Source organism: Lepisosteus oculatus, chromosome 2, assembly GCF_040954835.1.
Source record: "Lepisosteus oculatus isolate fLepOcu1 chromosome 2, fLepOcu1.hap2, whole genome shotgun sequence".
In the NCBI taxonomy this organism is placed as follows: domain Eukaryota; kingdom Metazoa; phylum Chordata; class Actinopteri; order Semionotiformes; family Lepisosteidae; genus Lepisosteus; species Lepisosteus oculatus.
The window spans coordinates 30,081,620-30,101,619 of NC_090697.1; the positions used below are offsets into that span (position 1 = coordinate 30,081,620).

Here is a 20,000-nt window from a genome sequence, read left to right on the forward strand (position 1 = left end):
CTGTAAAGCACTTTGAGTGGAGTGTCCAGAAAAGCGCTATATAAATGTAAGCAATTATTATTATTATTGAAGCTACTACACCTGAGCCCAACAGCTCTGATCAGACAGCCAGCAGGGGGCAGTGTTGACTGCTTCTGTCTGCTCACACTGCTTCTGCAGTACAGGACATTACACCAGGCTGTGCCAGGGTACAAACAAACACAGTCTATATTAAAAGCAGCACGGCTGTCTTTTCTAATATTCTAGAAAAAGATAATCTCCTGTGGAAATCAGCAAAAATCTGAAGCTGAATTTGACCGCAGGTGATCACGCTGATGTTTACAGCGCGGCACAGGCTGTAAACAGGACAGGGTGCAGATCAAACAGAATACTCAACTCGGGGTTCAGCTTCAGGGCAGCCGAGGAGAAGAGGGGGAGCAGAGGGACACAGAGAGACGGGGACACGCCCTGCAGAATGAAAGAGGCACGTACATAAACAGGCAACTCACAGACATCGAGGAATCAGCAAACCAAAACTGCTAGTGGGAAAAGAGGAATAATTTAGGTAAACCGAAACCCCAAAGAACTGGCCAACTTTACAAAGAGCTACTCGATACAGGAGCATTAGACCAAGAAAATAACTATGAAAATCTCAGAATTCTGGAAATGGCTGTTAAAGACAACCCCTTACACTCCCGGATCACGGGGCAGGAGCGACTGGACAAACTCCAGGCCCTCAGACCACGACAGGCCTGTGGTCAAGATGGAGTCAAACAAAATGCCGGGACAGAGCAGCTTGGAGCTGCAGCAAGCTCTGCTCGAACTCTTTAAGCAGGTGGCTCTAACTGCTCAGGTGATCCATGTTGCACTAGGTGTGAAAAGATCAAAGAGCTGTGAAAGTACACCCTTGACTCCAGCCTTTGGAGTCTGCTTCTAGACGTCATCAGCCAAGGGGAAGACAAGAGAGTTGTCTAGGACAGCAAAGAAAAAGATAAATCAAGATAAATAAATCACTGGATGAGAAAATGATTGGCAAAGACTAGATTGTCTTGAGAAGAAAACATCAGATGACAACAAAAATGATCAGAGCTGTGAAAACTCCGTACAGAGGTCACTCCGTACAGGAGACGCGGACAGGAGAATTTCAAGGGCTCCACTGCAATGGGCAAACCTCTCATCAGCACTAAAAGAGAAAGGCTGGGTTAGAATACGACCTACAACAGTTCTGGAGCAAACTTTATGGACAGATGAGATGAAGATAAAGCCCCTGTCAAAGTGAAGGAAAGAGGAACTGCAGATGATCCGGAGCACCGCACCTCTGACTGCTGTGAAGCACTGGGCTTTGAGACGAGGGCGGGAGACTGGACTGGGACAGGAGCAAAGAGACTGAACTGGAACAAGGGGCAGGAGGAAAGAGACTGAACTGGGACAGGAGGAAAGAGACTGAACTGGAACAAGGGGCAGGAGACTGAACTGGAACAAGGGGCAGGAGGCAGGAGACTGAACTGGGACAAGGGGCAGGAGGCAGGAGACTGGACTGGGACAGGAGGAAGGAGACTGGAATGGACTGGACTGGTGGCAGGGGGCAGGAGACTGAACTGGAACAAGGGGCAGGAGACTAGACTTGACTGGGGCAGGAGTCTGGACTGGACTGGGACAGGAGACTGGACTGGAACAAGGGGCAGGAGGCAGGAGGCAGGAGACTGTACTGGGCTGGACTGGTGGCAGGGGGCAGGAGACTGACATGGGACAAGGGGCAGGGGACTAGACTTGACTGGGGCAGGAGACTGGACTGGACTGGGGCAGGAGCAGGAGACTCGACTGAACAGGGGACAGGAGATTGGACTGGGAGCAGGAGACTGGACTGGGACAGGTCTTGGGGGAGTCAGTGAGCTGTCCAGTGCTAGTCAGTTACTTGCTCGTGCCTGCTGTTTGGACAGGGGGACACTCTGTCCGGGAAAGGGTCTGACTCAGGATTGACTCAGGGTCTGTTTCATGCAGTAATGAGATAAAAGCCCATTTCCTGACTATGAGTGTAATGCAGCCAGATGTTAATGGCTGAATGGATTTCTGGTGGGCCCTATGATTTAAGACAAGGAGTGTAATTACATCCCTAGCAAATCAGATAAGAAAATAACACTTACTTCAGGGACTGATAGGCACTTCACTGAGGAACCGATGAGTCAATTCTCACACACAGTCCCTCACTTGTAATGTCTTCACTGACATGTCAGGTGTCTCCTCCAGCTTGGAATATGGAGGTCAGCATTGCAGCTCAGGCGCGTTGTAGCTGGGAATCAGTGGCGCAAATTGAGCCCGTCAGCTGGAGGTCAGGTTGGGAGTGTTGTAGTTGTAGATCGCCATCACAGGTCAGGAGGGGGGAGGCTACACTGGAGGTCAGTGTCACAGCTCAGGCATGTTGTAGCTGGAGGTCAGTGTCACAGCTCAGGCGTGTTGTAGCTGGAGATGAGTGTCACAGCTCAGGCGTGCTGTAGCTGGAGATGAGTGTCACAGCTCAGGCGTGCTGTAGCTGGAGATGAGTGTCACAGCTCAGGCGTGCTGTAGCTGGAGATGAGTGTCACAGCTCAGGCGTGCTGTAGCTGGAGATGAGTGTCACAGCTCAGGCGTGTTGTAGCTGGAGATGAGTGTCACAGCTCAGGCGTGTTGTAGCTGGAGATGAGTGTCACAGCTCAGGCGTGCTGTAGCTGGAGATGAGTGTCACAGCTCAGGCGTGTTGTAGCTGGAGATGAGTGTCACAGCTCAGGCGTGTTGTAGCTGGAGGTCAGTGTCACAGCTCAGGCGTGTTGTAGCTGGAGATGAGTGTCACAGCTCAGTCACATTATAGCTGGAAGTCAGTGTCACAGCTCAGGCGTGTTGTAGCTGGAGATGAGTGTCACAGCTCAGGCGTGTTGTAGCTGGAGGTCAGTGTCACATCTCAGGTGTGCTGTAGCTGGAGGTCAGTGTCACAGCTCAGGCGTGTTGTAGCTGGAGATGAGTGTCACAGCTCAGGCGTGTTGTAGCTGGAGATGAGTGTCACAGCTCAGGCGTGTTGTAGCTGGAGATGAGTGTCACAGCTCAGGCGTGTTGTAGCTGGAGATGAGTGTCACAGCTCAGGTGTGTTGTAGCTGGAGGTCAGTGTTGTAGCTCAAAGAGGTTGGAGCTAGAAGACAGTGTCATTAATACGATTTCAGGGTGCTGGTTGCTGACACTGAGTGTGAGAGTGTGTCAGATGACAGATGACACCTCTATCATGTCTTCTCAAGTTTCTGAGAACAGTGTGGACTGGGGCAGTGTGTGTGTATATTGTGGGGATTTGTGTGTGTGATTTTGTCTGGGTGTGAATGAAAGTGCCTGTGTAGCTGTGTGTATGGACCTGTTCTCTCCGTTACCAGTGTGAGTGTGTAGGTGTGTATATGTACCTGTCCTGTCCTTTACCACTGTGAGTGTGTAGCTCTGCGTATGTACCTGTCCTCTTCATTACCAGTGTGAGTGTGTAGCTGTGTGTATGTACCTGTCCTCTCGATTATCACTGTGAGTGTGTAGCTGTGCTGTACTGTATCTTTATCTGTACTACACAACTCTAGTACAGTTGTTCCTGCACTGTACCTGTACCAGTGTCTGTACTGCACCTGTGCTGTATCTGTACTGTACCTGTACTGTACTTGTATTGTACTTGTATCTTATCCTGTATCTCAACCTGTACGCGTACTGCGCCTTCACTGTACGTCTTGTCTTGTGCGCCGTTCGCCTGTGGCCTGTTGCCATGGTACCCTCCGACGGGAGATAAGAAAAAGCATCCAGACTCATCAGTGTGAGCCCCTGGAGTGTCTGCATCAGGCCCTGCGAGCTCCCTGCTGCCCCTGTTATCTCTGTGTGTCGGGATCTCTTTCTTGTGGGGCTTGTGTTTTAAACACTCGTTAAGTCCGATGCCACATGCGTGTCGTCCTCATCGCGCCGAGAAACCGCGCCGAACTGCACGTCCGCCCTGGAGGGGGCTGGGGTTCGAGGGGCCCGGTGTTTCTGAGACCCCGCCGAACAGCAGGGCTGTTCACGGCACCGAGGGCAGGGCGCCCCCGAGAGGGAGCAGATTTCTCAGCCCTCCGTGTCCCATCCTGCTCCCACAGCTTGAACACGCGCTTGGCATAGAGGGCAGCCCTGCATGATCATCTGCCTCTGGCCCTGCGCGTTACTGGGACCGTAGCCAGTGAAGCAGAATGGATCCCAGACCTGCGGATTCTACCCTCAAGTGAAGCCCAGCTGATGCCCCCTCGGCAGTATTAACCCACGTCAGCCTGACAGGTGGGCACAGCCTGCGGCCCCTGTCCCCTGGGGTGAATTTGGACATATTCTCAGTGCAGTCTGGTCGGGTTACAGGGAGGGCATCTGTGATCAGGTCCTGCATGATATTACTGCTGTCCTGCTGTCTGCGCCGTCCTGTCTGCTGCTCTGCTTAATTATTTTCTCTTCTCAGCCTCAGCAATAACCACAGACCTGTTCCAGGAGCTCCGCGCTGGCCGGGCCCCGCGCCTGTCCCTGTTCTCCGGCTGTGTCCCGGCGCTGCGAGGAGCTGGGATAGCGGAGCGAGGGGGAGGGTCAGAGTTGGGATGGGCTCTGGCTCGTCTGTCAGAAATCGGTGACAATGCAATTTCTCAGCCACACAGGATTCCATTACCAGGCAGTGATAAAATTTCCTAATGACATCCTCTGCTATCACATCTCAGAGGTGAAGATGGAAGCATAAATTCCCTGGAACCGTGAGCTGCGCCTAATTGCTAATTGCTGTAATCTCACATTACAGACAGTGGGCTCTAACGAATACAATTGCCAGGAGGCAGGAGGAAAGAGGGAAGGCAGGGCTGTGATCACTGTCTGTTGAAGGTCCTGTCCTCATGTCAGCAGCAGGGCCTGGACTCCCCAGTTGGATGGGGGTAACCAGCATCGCTCACTGTGCATCCTCTCACTGGCTTCTTCTTCAGCCAAGCGCTGACCGTGCAACCTGACCTGCACACCCCAGTGTCAGAATGTCATCACGGCACAGCTCTGAATGGGCAGTGAAGAGTACAGACACCTCGTCATTGATGAGCAGTGAAGAGAACAGAGACCCCATCATTGATGAAGAGTGAAGAGTACAGAGACCCCATCATTGATGAAGAGGGAAGAGTACAGAGACCTCATCATTGATGAAGAGTGAAGAGTACAGAGACCCCATCATTGATGAAAAATGAAGAGTACAGAGACCCCATCATTGATGAGCATTGAAGAGTACAGAGATCCCATCATTGATGAAGAGTGAAGAGTACAGAGACCCCATCATTGATGAAGAATGAAGAGGACAGAGGCCCCATCATTGATGAAGAGTGAAGAGTACAGACACCTCGTCATTGATGAAGAGTGAAGAGTACAGAGACCCCATCATTGATGAAAAATGAAGAGTACAGAGACCCCATCATTGATGAAGAGTGAAGAGTACAGACACCTCGTCATTGATGAGCAGTGAAGAGAACAGAGACCTCGTCATTGATGAGCAGTGAAGAGAACAGAGACCCCATCATTGATGAAGAGTGAAGAGTACAGAGACCCCATCATTGATGAAAAATGAAGAGTACAGAGACCCCATCATTGATGAAGAGTGAAGAGTACAGACACCTCGTCATTGATGAAGAGTGAAGAGTACAGAGACCCCATCATTGATGAAGAGTGAAGAGTACAGAGACCCCATCATTGATGAAGAGTGAAGAGTACAGAGACCCCATCATTGATGAGCAGTGAAGAGTACAGAGGCCCCATCATGATGAAGAGTGAAGAGTACAGAGACCCCATCATTGATGAAGAGTGAAGAGTACAGAGACCCCATCATTGATGAAGAGGGAAGAGTACAGAGACCTCATCATTGATGAAGAGGGAAGAGTGAAGAGTACAGAGACCCCATCATTGATGAAGAGCTGTTTTGATGAACACTGCTGTTTGTGACCTGTCTTATGTCCTTGTGCACATGAGACCTCGTCATTGATGGACAGTGTGGAAGACCCCTATTCTCCTGTAACTGCTGCTTGTTTTAATCACTTTTTTTACTCCATTTCATAACAAGACATTACTTCTAAAGTACATTTTTTAACTCTGGTAATAAATATATATTTAACAAGCAAGTGGAAAATAAGCTGAAAAAATCTCTTCTTCTTAAGCTGTGGCACCTCCACTCTCACTCCCCTCAGGCGGTGAAGAAAAGCTCTTTGTTCTGCTATAAACTGCACAGCGACACAATTTGGAAAGTAAAACCAGCCTGACAAACTAAAAGCCTCCAAGGTGCCAGAGAAAGCAGAACAATCAGGACGTCTTGGTACAGATGTGCTGGCTGCTGTGTCCACAACCCACCCACAAGAATCAAGAGTGGAGCTGAACTGGGCACTGTCTGGGTGTGTGTGTATGTGTGTTTGCATTTATGTGTATGTAGTGTATGTGGTGTGTGTGTTTGTGTGTAGTGTGTATTGTTTGTGTGTGGGTCTGTGTGGTGTGGGTATGTGGTATGTGTATGTGTGTGAGGTTGTGTGTGGTGTGTGTATGTGTGTGTAGTCTAAGTGGTGTGTGTATGTGTGTAGTATATGTTGTTTGTGTGTGGTGTGAGTATGTGTGTGAGGTTGTGTGTGGTGTGTGTATGTGTGTGTAGTTTATGTGGTGTGTGTGTGTGGTGTATGTTGTTTGTGTGGTGTGTGTATGTGGTATGTGTATGTGTGTGAGGTTGTGTGTGGTGTGTGTATGTGTGTAGTCTAAGTGGTGTGTGTATGTGTGTAGTATATGTTGTTTGTGTGTGGTGTGTGGGTGTGTGGTGTGTGTATGTGTGTGAGGTTGTGTGTGGTGTGTGTATGTGTGTGTGTTTGTGTGTAGTGTGTATTGTTTGTGTGTGGGTCTGTGTGGTGTGGGTATGTGGTATGTGTATGTGTGTGAGGTTGTGTGTGGTGTGTGTATGTGTGTGTAGTCTAAGTGGTGTGTGTATGTGTGTAGTATATGTTGTTTGTGTGTGGTGTGTGGGTGTGTGGTGTGTGTATGTGTGTGAGGTTGTGTGTGGTGTGTGTATGTGTGTGTAGTTTATGTGGTGTGTGTGTGTGGTGTATGTTGTTTGTGTGGTGTGTGTGTGTCTTTGTCTTTTCCCCTTGCTGCAGCCTGTCTTTCAGAGAGAAAGCAGAGGGAGAGGGGAGACAGGAGAGAGGCTGTCCAGGCAGAGAAAGAGAGAGTCTATTTTCTCCAGGAGGAAATCTGTTTTACAGCTGCAGACAATATAAGGAAACAGACAAACAAACAATACACATGTACATATCCAGAAGAATCATCTGTTGAGCAGGGTTATGGCTGCAGGTACAGTATAACCGAGAACTTAAACCTGTTTGTTCTCAGAGTGAGAAATCTGTCTCTGTCTCTGAAGGGTCCTCCAGGACGGAATATACTTTTTGCAAGATTGACGTGGGGCTGAAAGATCCGAACCTTTCTGACATAGCTTGACAATACTCTCCAGTTTGTTCTTACTCCTCAGATTCACTTTCCCAGACCAGCGGATCAGTGCAGATGTTAAAGCAGATTCATTCAAAGACTGATCAAATATGACCAACGAGGAATTATCAACCTTAAAATCTTTGAGCTTCTCTAAGAAAAATAGATGCTGTTGCCCCCTTTTTAAAAATCAAATGGATGTTTGCCTCAAAGTGTAACTTGTAGTCTAGAACAGCCTTAAATACAGCCCTTAGTCTACTGTTTCCGCAGATCGTCCTCTGAGGCAGGTTTGAGTGGGGGTCTTCCTGAAATCAGTCGCCATGTCTTGGGTTTCAGAGACATACATGGAACAAAGAGTTCTGTTCACCCAGAGTGACGAACGCGTGGCCCTTGGCCCCACTCATCTGCTTGCAACAGACTGACAATAATAGAGTCGTCTCCAAATGTAATTGTGTGTCTTGAGTGTTGATAAGTCTCACAATCATCTGTGTACAGAACAAAGAGTGAGGGAGACAATACACACCCTTGGGGGAGGCAGTGGAAGAAAACAGCCTGTTAGACACAGCGCTGTTGACTCTCACCCTCTCAGTTCTGTCTGTGAGGAAATCTTTAACGTGCTGACAAGATTAAGATCGAGACCAAATTATGCAGTAATATAGGAGCCTGTAGATATGGTTGAATACAATTGAATACTGAAGAAAAATCCACAAATAGCAACCTATCATGAGTCTTACATGCCTTAAGATGCTGGAGGATAAGGTAAAGAAGTGACCGCAGCCTGGACAGAGAAGCTGGACACAGGCAGACCTGGCTGTCCAGAGAGGACAGGCTCAGTGACCACAGCCTGACCATGGACACTGGACACAGGCAGACCTGGCTGTCCAGAGAGGACAGGCTCAGTGACCACAGCCTGATCGTGGACACTGGACACAGGCAGACCTGGCTGTCCAGAGAGGACAGGCTCAGTGACCACAGCCTGACCGTGGACACTGGACACAGGCAGACCTGGCTGTCCAGAGAGGACAGGCTCAGTGACCACAGCCTGGACAGAGAAGCTGGACACAGACTCACATTCACACTCCTTCCCTCTCTGTCCTGAACACACATGCGCTGTGCTGCTGTCGCAGGGGGTCGCAGGAGGTCGCAGGAGGTCGCAAGGAGGTCGCAGGACTCTCCAGACGGCTGTGAAGGGTTCACATGTACTGCCCAGAGCCAGGGCTCCGCTTGGTGGACGGGCCGTGACTGCGGAGTCCGGGGTCGATACTCCCAGACAGAGCCCTTCCCGTCAGCAGCCTGAGCTCTCTGGCGGCGGCCAGGGCAAGCCTTTCAGAGGTGACTGAGCCTCCTGCAGCTCCGCTCACTCCTTCTGCGTGCCAGACAGTGTCCGCCTGCCCCGCCCGCAGCGGGTGTGTCAGTGGGTGTGTCAGGGGAGTGTCAGTGGGTGTATCAGGGGGAGTGTCAGTGGGTGTATCAGTGGGTGTGTCAGTGGGTGTATCAGGGGGTGTGTCAGGGGGTGTGTCAGTGGGTGTATCAGGGGGAGTGTCAGTGGGTGTGTCAGGGGAGTGTCAGCGGGTGTGTCAGGGGGTGTATCAGGGGGAGTGTCAGTGGGCGTGTCAGCGGGTGTGTCAGTGGGTGTATCAGGGGGAGTGTCAGTGGGCGTGTCAGCGGGTGTATCAGGGGGAGTGTCAGTGGGTGTATCAGGGGAGTGTCAGTGGGTGTGTCAGTGGGTGTATCAGGGGAGTGTCAGTGGGTATATCAGGGGTGTATCAGGGGGAGTGTCAGTGGGCGTGTCAGTGGGTGTATCAGTGGGAGTGTCAGTGGGTGTATCAGGGGGTATATATGGGGGAGTGTTAATGGGTGTATCGGGGGAGTTATAACTGGACTTTGTATATTAAACTCCCAGGGAATCTTTAAGACTCAATTTTTTCTATAGCATATAATGTTTTTTTTAACTAAAGGCCTTGTTGACTAGTCTACCACTTTCTCACTAGAGGAGTCTGGCTCTGTCTCCTGTAAGGATGACGTGTTCATCATGTTGGGCTGTTTGTCAAAATGATTCCCCCACGACCTCCTCCGTTGAGATCGGCAGCTCATCTGACCCAGCTGCGCCTCCCGAGGCCACCGTGCACTGCTCCACTGTGAGCTCCGAGAGACGGTCAGAGGGGTTACGAGCAGCTCTCAGGCTGGTGGCCTCAGGACTGGAGCCTCGTGGGTTCAAATCTCTGGTGAGACACTGCTGTTGTAGGGCTCCATTCGGACACCCTGCAGGTCAGCCAGTCTGCAGGGGCTGCCGCAGGTTAAACTGTGTGCAGATCCTTTCTTGTGAAGGACTCTGAGGTTTCTTGGGATGATAAGACACGTTCTAAACTGCATAATAGGCTGCAGAGAGGAAGAGAGGAGGCAGGAATCACTCTCTGGCAGACAGAAGCAGGAGGCAGCTGTCGGGGCTGAGCTCTCTGTTCCTTATTCTAAATGGTTTCATTAGGAGTGAATTCCCTGCAGTGCGTGAGTGTGGCTGTCTGGCCCCACCCCTCCCCTCGCCGCGCTCTAATGAGGATCAGTGTTGTTTTAAACAGGGAGTTTGCAGTCTGCGCTGATCAATACACACCATTACCTCCGGCCCTAATGACGCTGCTGTCTCAGGCCATTTCTCCACAGCCGATCGCCGGCATTCAGAGGTTATGAAATATCGAATCCTAAGACATCATGTTGGTCACCAATTACTGGGTGAAAAATAACCCCCGTTTACAAGATCTCATGGCAATTGCTATTAGTGCAGGAGGTATTTAACCACCAGCGCTGCCTTCACTACTACCTCCCTGCACCACGGGGCAGGAGAGAGACCGAGAGCCGGACCGCAGGGGGCAGGACACAGACAGGGAGACAGGGAGACAGAGAGATGGGGAGACAGGGAGATAGAGAGACAGGGAGCTGGAGAGACAGGGAGACAGGGAGACAGAGAGGGAGCTGGAGAGACAGGGAGACAGGGAGACAGAGAGGGAGCTGGAGAGACAGGGAGACAGGGAGACAGAGAGACGGGCAGACAGGGAGACAGGGAGACAGGGAGACAGAGAGACGGGGAGACAGGGAGATAGAGAGACAGGGAGCTGGAGAGACAGGGAGACAGGGAGACAGAGAGACGGGCAGACAGGGAGACAGGGAGACAGGGAGACAGAGAGATGGGGAGACAGGGAGATAGAGAGACAGGGAGCTGGAGAGACAGGGAGACAGGGAGGCAGAGAGGGAGCTGGAGAGACAGGGAGACAGGGAGACAGAGAGGGAGCTGGAGAGACAGGGAGACAGGGAGACAGAGAGACGGGCAGACAGGGAGACAGGGAGACAGGGAGACAGAGAGACGGGGAGACAGGGAGATAGAGAGACAGGGAGCTGGAGTGACAGGGAGACAGGGAGACAGAGAGGGAGCTGGAGAGACAGGGAGACAGGGAGACAGAGAGGGAGCTGGAGAGACAGGGAGACAGGGAGACAGAGAGGGAGCTGGAGAGACAGGGAGACAGGGAGACAGAGAGACGGGCAGACAGGGAGACAGAGGGACAGGGAGCTGGAGAGACAGGGAGACAGAGAGACAGGGAGCTGGAGAGACAGGGAGACAGGGAGCTGGAGAGACAGGGAGACAGTCGGGCTGTGGGGGGCGGGACAGAGACAGAGAGGGGGTGTCAGAGCAGAGGATCCCCAGGACCTTATGAAAATAACGGCAGGAATATTCCATGGGTCTCCAGACTCTGGGCTGGACGAGGTAGCCCATCATGCTCACTGATCTGAGAAGCTGCATCACCCTCGTCTTCCTCTTCATCTTCATCTCACCCGCTGCCCTCTCCTCTAGCTAAGCACTGTGCATTTCCTGTGTGTAATCAAAATGATAAATGAAAGAAAATAAGCAGAGGGTGACAGGAATAATCAGTGTATATGCTGATGTCACGTGTCAGTGTATATGTTCTCCTCTCTCTCACCCTCCCCTCTCCCCTCTCCCACAAACTCTTCTCTCTCCCACACCCTCTCCTCTCCCACACCCTCTCTCCTCTCCCTCACCTTCCCCTCTCTCCTCTCCCACACCCTCCCCTCTCCCAGGCCCTCTCCTCTCCCACACCCTCTCTCCTCTCCCTCACCCTCTCCTCTCCCACGCCCTCTCTCCTCTCCCTCACCCTCCCCTCTCCCCTCTCCCCTCTCCCACAAACTCTCCTCTCTCCCACACCCTCTCCTCTCTCCCACACCCTCTCTCCTCTCCCACCCCCTCCCCTCTCCCAGGCCCTCTCCTCTCCCACACCCTCCCCTGTCTAGTTACCCTTTCTCCTGTCTCGTTACCCTCTCTCCCTTCCCGTTACCCTCTCTCCTGTCCAGTTACCCCTCTCCTGTCCCGTTACCCTCCCTCTCTTCCTGTTACCCTCTCTCCTGTCCTGTTACCCTTACCGGGACTCTGAGCCGATCTCCTCATCAGACTGCTCCTTCCTGAAGACTCGGCCCGGCTGTCTGTGTCTGGCCCTGCCTCGAGCGCAGCTCGGGCCCGGTGAGAAACTGGGTCACAGGCCCGCGCTGCCAGGAGACGGCGCCGTGCTCCATAAATCAGAGCCACATCAGCCTGACACCGCTCCAGCCCAGCTGGGAGAAACCCTCTGTAAATCAGAGCGGAGTTAATAACAACAGAGCCCTTCCTCGGAGAGCAGGTGCGCACAGATTATCACCACTGCGTACGGTCCTCAGTAATGAGCCTGATCAGACTGGATGTAGACGATCCTGCTCTGAAATTTCATTTTCGTGTATTACTCAGCCCTCATCCGACCTGTCGCTGTGTAGATGCAGCTGCCTCTTTAGCAGTTTTTGCCCCGTGCTCCTGTCCACCTCCTGATCCTGTTAACGACAATGATAATTACTTTGTTATTACTAATACCGATCATGTTCATAGTTCACACATCGCACACAGGACAGAATGTTATTACAAATGTTCACAGTGTTAAAAGTTCACACATCAGACACAGGACCAAATGTTATTATCAATACTGATCGTGTTAATAGTTCATATGTTACACGCAAGACTGCAGGACATTATCAATATTCATCGTGTAAATAGTGCACACATGACACGCGGGACAGATTGTTTTTATCAGTACTGATCGTGTTAATAGTTCACACATCAGATACAGGACAAAATATTATTATCAACACTGATCATGTTAATAGTTAACATTACACAAAGGACAGAATGTTATCAGAAATACTGATCATTCCATACACAGAACCAGAAGTGTAAATTGCATGTGAAGAGACAATTTTACAGGTATTTTATAGTAGAGAGACTATTACATAATGGCTATAGAGAAAAGGCTTGAAGTGAGTTTTGAAAACCCCAGAGTGATTACTGATGTGGAGAGGTTCTAGTGAGCACACAAGCTGCAGAGATCTGTGCATACCAATGCCTGCAGAGGCGATTAGAAGACAGCCCAGTCAGCGAGGTGTTTCAGGAGTCCAGGCGCAGTGAAATCCAGACGTGTGTCAGTTCCAGCCTCACACAGGTTGGCAGTGCAGGCGTGTTAGCAGAGCCGTGTTACACAGGCAGGAGAAAGACACCCTCGTGAAGTTTCTTACAGGGGCTTCAGATGACGGCACAGGGTCAGAGGTCACAGCCAGGATTCCAGCGTCAGTCAAGGATTGTAACGGTGCTGGTGCCAGAAAATCGAGAGATCAAGATGCGGAAAACTGGTGATCTCACGCGTAGAGCGAGCGATAGAGAGAAAAAACAAGGCACAGAGAAAAGCCAAATCGAGGGATCGCGAATCGTCGTCGAAGTTCAGTCACGGGTCAGAAAGCCAGAGGATCAATAATATTACAAAAGGCAGGTGTTTCTGGAAAAAAGGCGAGAGATGGGAGCTCCAGTGGTGAAACCAATAGTGAGCGCTGTGGTGATTGTAGTGAGCCCTTGAGTATACTGAGAGACAGGAGGTGCGGAGAATAGTGGGAGGTGTGACTGGAAGATTAGTTAATGTGCTGACGTTTATGAGAATTGGGAAGAGCGGGTGTCTGATTGCCTGAGGTCGTGGGAATGCGTCGGCATTTGCGGGAAGGACCTGGTGCTGGATTATGTGTGATCGTGACAAGGGTTTAATTTCCGCACTTGAAACAGCAACAGAGTCTGATTTGTCCTTGGGACTGCAGTGAAACCAGGGTTCATGATGGAGAATTCACCCAAGAGGCAACATGTAGAAACTAAACAGTACAGGACCCAGCACAGAGCCCTATGGAACACCCTGAGTGAGACAACGCCTTATGTGAAGCAGTCAAGATTTACAAATTGTCTTCTGTTAGTCAAATTGAGGCCAAACTAATGAAGGTTTGCACGAATCAATGATTACTACTGATGTTTTTGTATCATCTAGTGAATCTCCATGTTTGGTACCAAACCCATATTTGATTCCAGGCAGAGAAGAGCATCAAGTACCCCAGATTCAGACATCAGCAGAGGTGTTAGTGGGGCCAGCAGGGGGTGCTCACCCTGAGGTCTGTGTGGGTCCTAATGCCCCAGTATAGTGACAGTGACACTATACTGTAAACAGGTGCCGTCCTTCGGATGAGATGGAACACTGAGGTCTTGACTCTCTGTGGTCATTAAAAATCCCAGGGCATTTTTCGAAAAGAGTAGGAAGTCCCGGCCAAATTTCTCATTGGCCCTTACCAATCATGGCCTCCTAATAATCCCCTTCTGTGGGAAACTGGCTTCATCACTCTGTTCTCCTCCAACCTGAGAGCTGGTGTGTGGGGAGTGCACTGGTGCACTATGGCTGCTGTCACATCATCCAGGTGGGGCTGCACACTGCTGGTGGTGGAGGGGAATTCCTCCTGAGAGCAGCCGGCTGGGTCCAGCACAGACACCACAATACTTCCGGTTACCAGAAACCCGACCCGGAGCAACAGCCCAGTAATCCAGCCACAAGGACAGACTGCTCGGAACAACAGCTGGAGACCTGGGCTCTCCCTGCGCCAGAATCCAGACCCCTGCTGTGAAATTCCAGAAACCAGCTCATTTCACACTGAAGACTTCCGACAGCAAGATAAGTACAGAGGCCCAGAAGTGCACAACACAAAAACGAGCGCGCAAAGAAAAATGACACAACACAAAAAACGCCCTGCAAAACAAAAATAAGTGCACAACAAAAAAAAATCCACAGATAAAAATGTGCTCAAAGTGGAAATGGCTTCTCACAATGGACATGACATCTGCTGTAAGGTGAGAGGTGAAGTATAACTTATTTGGGCCACATTAAAGGTTACTATAAACAAATATGCATATGTACATCATTTTGAAAAGCGGAGAGCAGCCCTCTAATTTAATTTAAAATAATTTAGACTTCAGATTACCATTTCTAAATTAGAGCGGCACACTTGCATAAGAAACCATATACTGTACATGAGCTTCTCATAGAAACAAAGCTCTGGAAAGGGTGCAGCACTTGACAGCATATTGCTTTGACCTCAGTGTGGGCACAATGAATGGTTTTCACCAAGCTGCCCTCCACACACCTGGCAGAACATCCTGCTCTCCTGGTGTTTTTTAAGGTTGTAGAACATTCATGAAAATGTCTCATCACGAGCTCCACTGGTGCTCTCGCCTCTCGTGAACCCAGCAGAGTCCATGTCCATTGTGAGACCCTCTTTCCGTTCTGAACACCTTTGTCCGTGCGCTTGTTTTTGCTTGTGTCGTTTTTTGTCCGTGCACTTGTTCTTGCTTGTGTATTTTTTTGTGTAGTTTCGTTTTTTTGTTTTGCACTTCCTGTCCACTGTAGATAGGTTACAGAAAATGACAGCAAAAAACGAAAGAGAAAGAGCTGAAATCTGTTGGTTGCCTCAGTTTTCAGACCCCTGATTTCTATATCTGGTGGAAGCACCTCTGACAGCAATGACAGCCAAGTCTTTTTGGATGAGTCTCCACCAGCTTTGCTCACTGTCTGGCTGTTGTGAATGTTGCTTTAGGATCTGTGATGGACACTGCTCCGTGCAGCTCTCCTTTGTGGATATACTGTAGGTGGCTCCTGGACATCTTCTCCCATCGCAGGCACTGAAGCTGCAGCTCATTCAAAGTCACTGCTCCATCTTTCAGAGAGCTCCAGTGGCAAGAGTGCTGTTGCAGTTGCAGTGGCATTGTTCCCTGGCTGAATCGCAGACTTACCTGCCTAGATCTGCGACTAGGATAACCCACCCAGTAATATGGAGATATCCCCCATGGTCCCAGACCTGAAACACGTCTCACAGGGTTTTACTGAGACCCAGTCCTCCCTCACTAGTCTGAAAGACTGTGAGAGCAGGTATTCAACACATCATGACACAGCGTGGCAGCGCATTTATAACAGGGGACACTACTTTACACAAAGGGCGGTGGGAGTCTGGAACAGGTGCTTCCGCCATGTTATTGATGATTGCTGGGGCTGCTGCAGAGCTGAGCCAGATGGCCTCCTCTCTGCGTTACCCTTCCCATGTTCTTGCCTGTTGGGCTCAGAGACTGTTCAAACATTCTAGGCAAAAATAGAAATGAGCCTGTCTATCAGCCACATGTATGATTCATGGTGTCATAACAGTGAGAGGCTGTGAACGTCACTGCAGAGCTGTGGACTCGTGCTGTCAGGTGTGCAGAGTGGGGTCTGAGTGAGCCTGATTAACAGCAGTAATAGCGCCTTCCTCTGTCTCCTCTCTCGGGGGCCTGGCTGGGCTCCTGGAGCTGTCCGAGGTGCTGAGTACCTGCTGCTCTGCCCTGGCCTTATTCAAACCCTCACTTAACTGAGAGCTGGCTTTAAAACCTCTTCTGAGCTCAGTTCATAACACGTTTCCTCGTTTCAGCACAGACGTTTATCCTCTCCTGTCCCGCCTGTCTCCAATCACCTGTCTTCCTTGCTCCGCTCTCCTGTCCTGTCCTCCCTCTGTTAGTTCTTGGTTGCCTGTCTTTGGATTTTCACTTGTGTACATCGCATGTCGGCCTGGTTAAGGGGGGCAGGGGGGTCTTTAAGGCAGGGGTCCCCCCCCCGCCAGCTGGTATAAATTTAGCCCAGCTCTGTCATAGTCTAACCCTCCTCAGATGTAATAAGAACATTCACTCGAAACGGCTGATACTTCCACATGTGCCAGGCCCGCCTCTCCTCAGGTGGAGGAACCAGATCAGCAAGTAAATATCAAACAAGGAGGTTTAATTTGAATAAATGTCTTCAAAAGACACAGCACCATCTACCCTCAGGAATCCCCTTCTATAACTAGGCGAGGCTAAATCGGACCCAGAATGTGAGAATGTGACTCACAGTCCTCCTCCAAATACCCATATAATCAACTAACCCACCTCATGTGAATCTGTTTACATGCAAAAGAGTTCTGAACGCCCTCTGTTGGCAGGTCAGCTGAAATCACAAACCACAATTCCGGCTGGCCTGCCACAACCTGCTGGACCTACCTTTGAAATACAGTTCCATGAGTGAAATAAAGGGCGGTGGTTAACTGCCACACAGCGCTGGGGCCCTGGTTTGATTCCTGAGGTGCTATCTGTGTGGAGTTTGCATGTTCTCCCTGTGTTTGTGTGGGTTTCCTCCAGGTGCTCCACTTTCTTCAGACATACTGGCAGGTTAATTGGCTTCTGGGAAAACTGGCCCTGGTGCACGCGCGTGTGTGTGTGTGCCCCGTGATGGACTGGTGTCCTGTCCAGGGTGTATCCCGCCTTGTACCTGTTGCTTGATGGGACAGGCTCCGGCTTCCCTGCAACCCTGAATTACTGGCCATGATAGACTCCTGTTCTAGTGCAACCCAGCATTGGATGAAGTGGTTAGACAGTGAATGTACAGAAGTCAAATAAAATCCCAATAGCTTTGAGCACAAAACATCTTGGCAGAAATTCCTGTCGAGCAACTTTGATTAAGGAGCTTGAGACAGGTCATAGATGGGAGGAGCTTTTCAGCTCATGCACTCTGTTGGGTTGTTAATTTTTAATGGATACCAGGGTCACATCCAGCTGTGGCTTGAACAAATCCAGGGTTTTAGCTCCAACAACATTGCTGGGCAGCTTGTTCCACATTCCTACCACTCTTTGTGTAAAGAAGGGCCTCAGTTCTAAATTAATTTCCCTGTAGTTTGCTGTTTGTATTTTCCCTGTAGTTTCCCTTTATTTTATTTTTCATTTGTGTCCTCTGACCTGAGACTCAGTTCCTTCAGCCTGTCAGTGTAGGACAGTCCCTTAATGCCTGTATCAGTCTCCTCACAGTCTTCTCTGTTCAAGGCTAAAGAGACTCAGTTCCTTCAGCCTGTCAGTGTAGGACAGTCCCTTAATGCTTGTATCAGTCTCCTCACAGTCTTCTCTGTTCAAGACTAAAGAGACTAGGTTCCTTCAGCCTGTCAGTGAAGGACAGTCCCTTAATACTTGTATCAGTCTCCTCATAGTCTTCTCTGTTCAAGACTAAAGAGACTAGGTTCCTTCAACCTGTCAGTGAAGGACAGTCCCTTAATACTTGTATCAGTCTCCTCATAGTCTTCTCTGTTCAAGACTAAAGAGACTAGGTTCCTTCAGCCTGTCAGTGAAGGACAGTCCCTTATACCTATATCAGTCTCCTCACAGTCTTCTCTGTTCAAGTCTTCATGAGCTTCCCCAGTGTGTGGAAGACAGAAGTGGCATGTCAACAGGCGTGTCGCCTCTGTCTGTTTCTCGGGGTGTCAGGCTTCAGGCTTCAGCAGCTGTGTGGTCCTGCAGGACCTGGATTGGGAGCCCTGGAGCTCCTCTTCCTGGGTGAGCACTCTGGAAAAGTGCCACTGACACAGAGGAACAGCAGGGAACTGTCTGGGTATCCCACATCCCTGTACAGCCACTGCCAGCTGCTGGGCCTGGAGACTGGTGAATCAGACAGACCAGGGGTCACTGGTACATCAAACAGGCCAGGGGTCACTGGTGGGCACTGGTGAATCAGACAGGCCAGGGGTCACTGGTGGGTCAGACAGGCCAGGGGTCACTGGTGGGCACTGGTGAATCAGACAGACCAGGGGTCACTGGTACATCAAACAGGCCAGGGGTCACTGGTGGGCACTGGTGGGTCAGACAGGCCAGGGGTCACTGGTGGGCACTGGTGGGTCAGACAGGCCAGGGGTCACAGATCTGAAAGTACTGGGCATTGCAGTGAAACCTGCAGTGCCCTTCAGAGCCGCCCGTGCGGGTGTTTATCTTCACAGACACCTACAGGACTATCTGTGGAGCCACCTCATTGAGACTGATGGGCCCTGTCGGCTCTCTGATCGGCTGTCTGGAGTATTTATTGAGCACCGCTAGCTGCTGGTTTTCATCTCTGTACCACTGCTGTAAATGTGGATCACGAAATGTGATGATTTATATAACTGATCAAAGTAATTGAATAATAGAGTTTCTTTTGAGACCTGTCGACACGGATGTATGTGTACAGAGAGGCAGCGATAGTCACTGAGATAGCAGGCCACAGAGATGAAAAGTGGCTCAAGCGCGCCGCCTGGCGGCGGGATTCGGGAGTCGGCGAGGCAGGAAACGGACCTGGAGGCAGGAGCTGCGCGGGTAGAGGATGTGAGAGTGTCTGTGATGTGTGTCTCTGTGTGACTGTGTATATGTGTGTGTGAGAGAGAGAGAGAGCGCGATTGTGATTTTTCTTTCTATCCCGGCCTCTTTCTTATTTAATTGGTCCTCGGGGAAACGGGGAGAGCGCTCTGTAGGCTGGACGCGAGTGCAGCTGCACGGCTCTAATTGGCTGGCTGTGCCGGAGGAGTCGCAGCCGCTCACACCGAGCACGGAAAACAATTAAACCGGCGCACCGCCGTCTCCCTCTGCTCTGGCGCGCTCGCGGACACAAGTTGAGTAGGGCTGAGCTAGTCGCGAGCGGAGTTCGGGGAGCAGAGCCGACGGCTCGCACGGGCCAGCAACCCGGGACCCCCAGGAGCCCGAACCGCGCCGGCTCCAGGTCCGCTCCGGCTCGGGCATCTCGCGCTCGTCACGGACGCAGGGGAGCGGGGTTCCAGGAGTGGATCTGACGCGGGTGTCTGGAGAAGGGCCGGCGGATATAAACTTGCGGCCGCTCCGGGCAGTGGCGGACTGACAGAGCAGGCTTCCTCCCACCTCCTGTGAGCCCGGCACCCGGCGGTCCAGCGCCTGGAAGTGCCCGCGGACCCGGGTCGGGCGGCGGGCGGCGGGCCGGGTGGATTATTAAAGCTGACCCGCGGCGGGCGCACGCAGGAGTGGGGCTGTGGAGAGTTTCTGGCGACATCGCCAGGTCTGCAGGATCCGCCCTCACTGGGAAGGACCGGGAGACGGGACACTTGTCTTCCCAGTGATTTCCGACTTCCCGGCGGCTGTGCGAGGTGTCAGGGGCGGGAGGCAGCGCGCAGTCCCGGACTGGACAGACCCAGACCCCGCGCAGGGTAAGAGCCGCGCCGCCCGACCCGCTCACGGCCGCCAGCCCCCGGCGGCACAAACAGAGATCGGCTCGGCCAGCCGTGAGTCTGAACCGGGAAACTGCTGTCTTGGTACTCGGATAGATAAAACCAGCAGCCAG

At 51.3% G+C, this 20,000-nt stretch overlaps 1 protein-coding gene across 2 annotated transcripts in view; it reads left to right on the forward strand.

The window, feature by feature from the left end:
* The first annotated feature begins 19,015 nt into the window (after window positions 1–19,015).
* The window catches only part of LOC107078410 (MAM domain-containing glycosylphosphatidylinositol anchor protein 1), a 177,332-nt gene continuing 176,347 nt past the window's right edge, over window positions 19,016–20,000 (forward strand). For both annotated transcript variants that reach the window (XM_069178576.1, XM_069178577.1), the window contains exon 1: window positions 19,016–19,866. The gene's annotated coding sequence lies outside the window, so the exon portion shown is untranslated. The remainder of the gene's footprint in view (window positions 19,867–20,000) is intronic.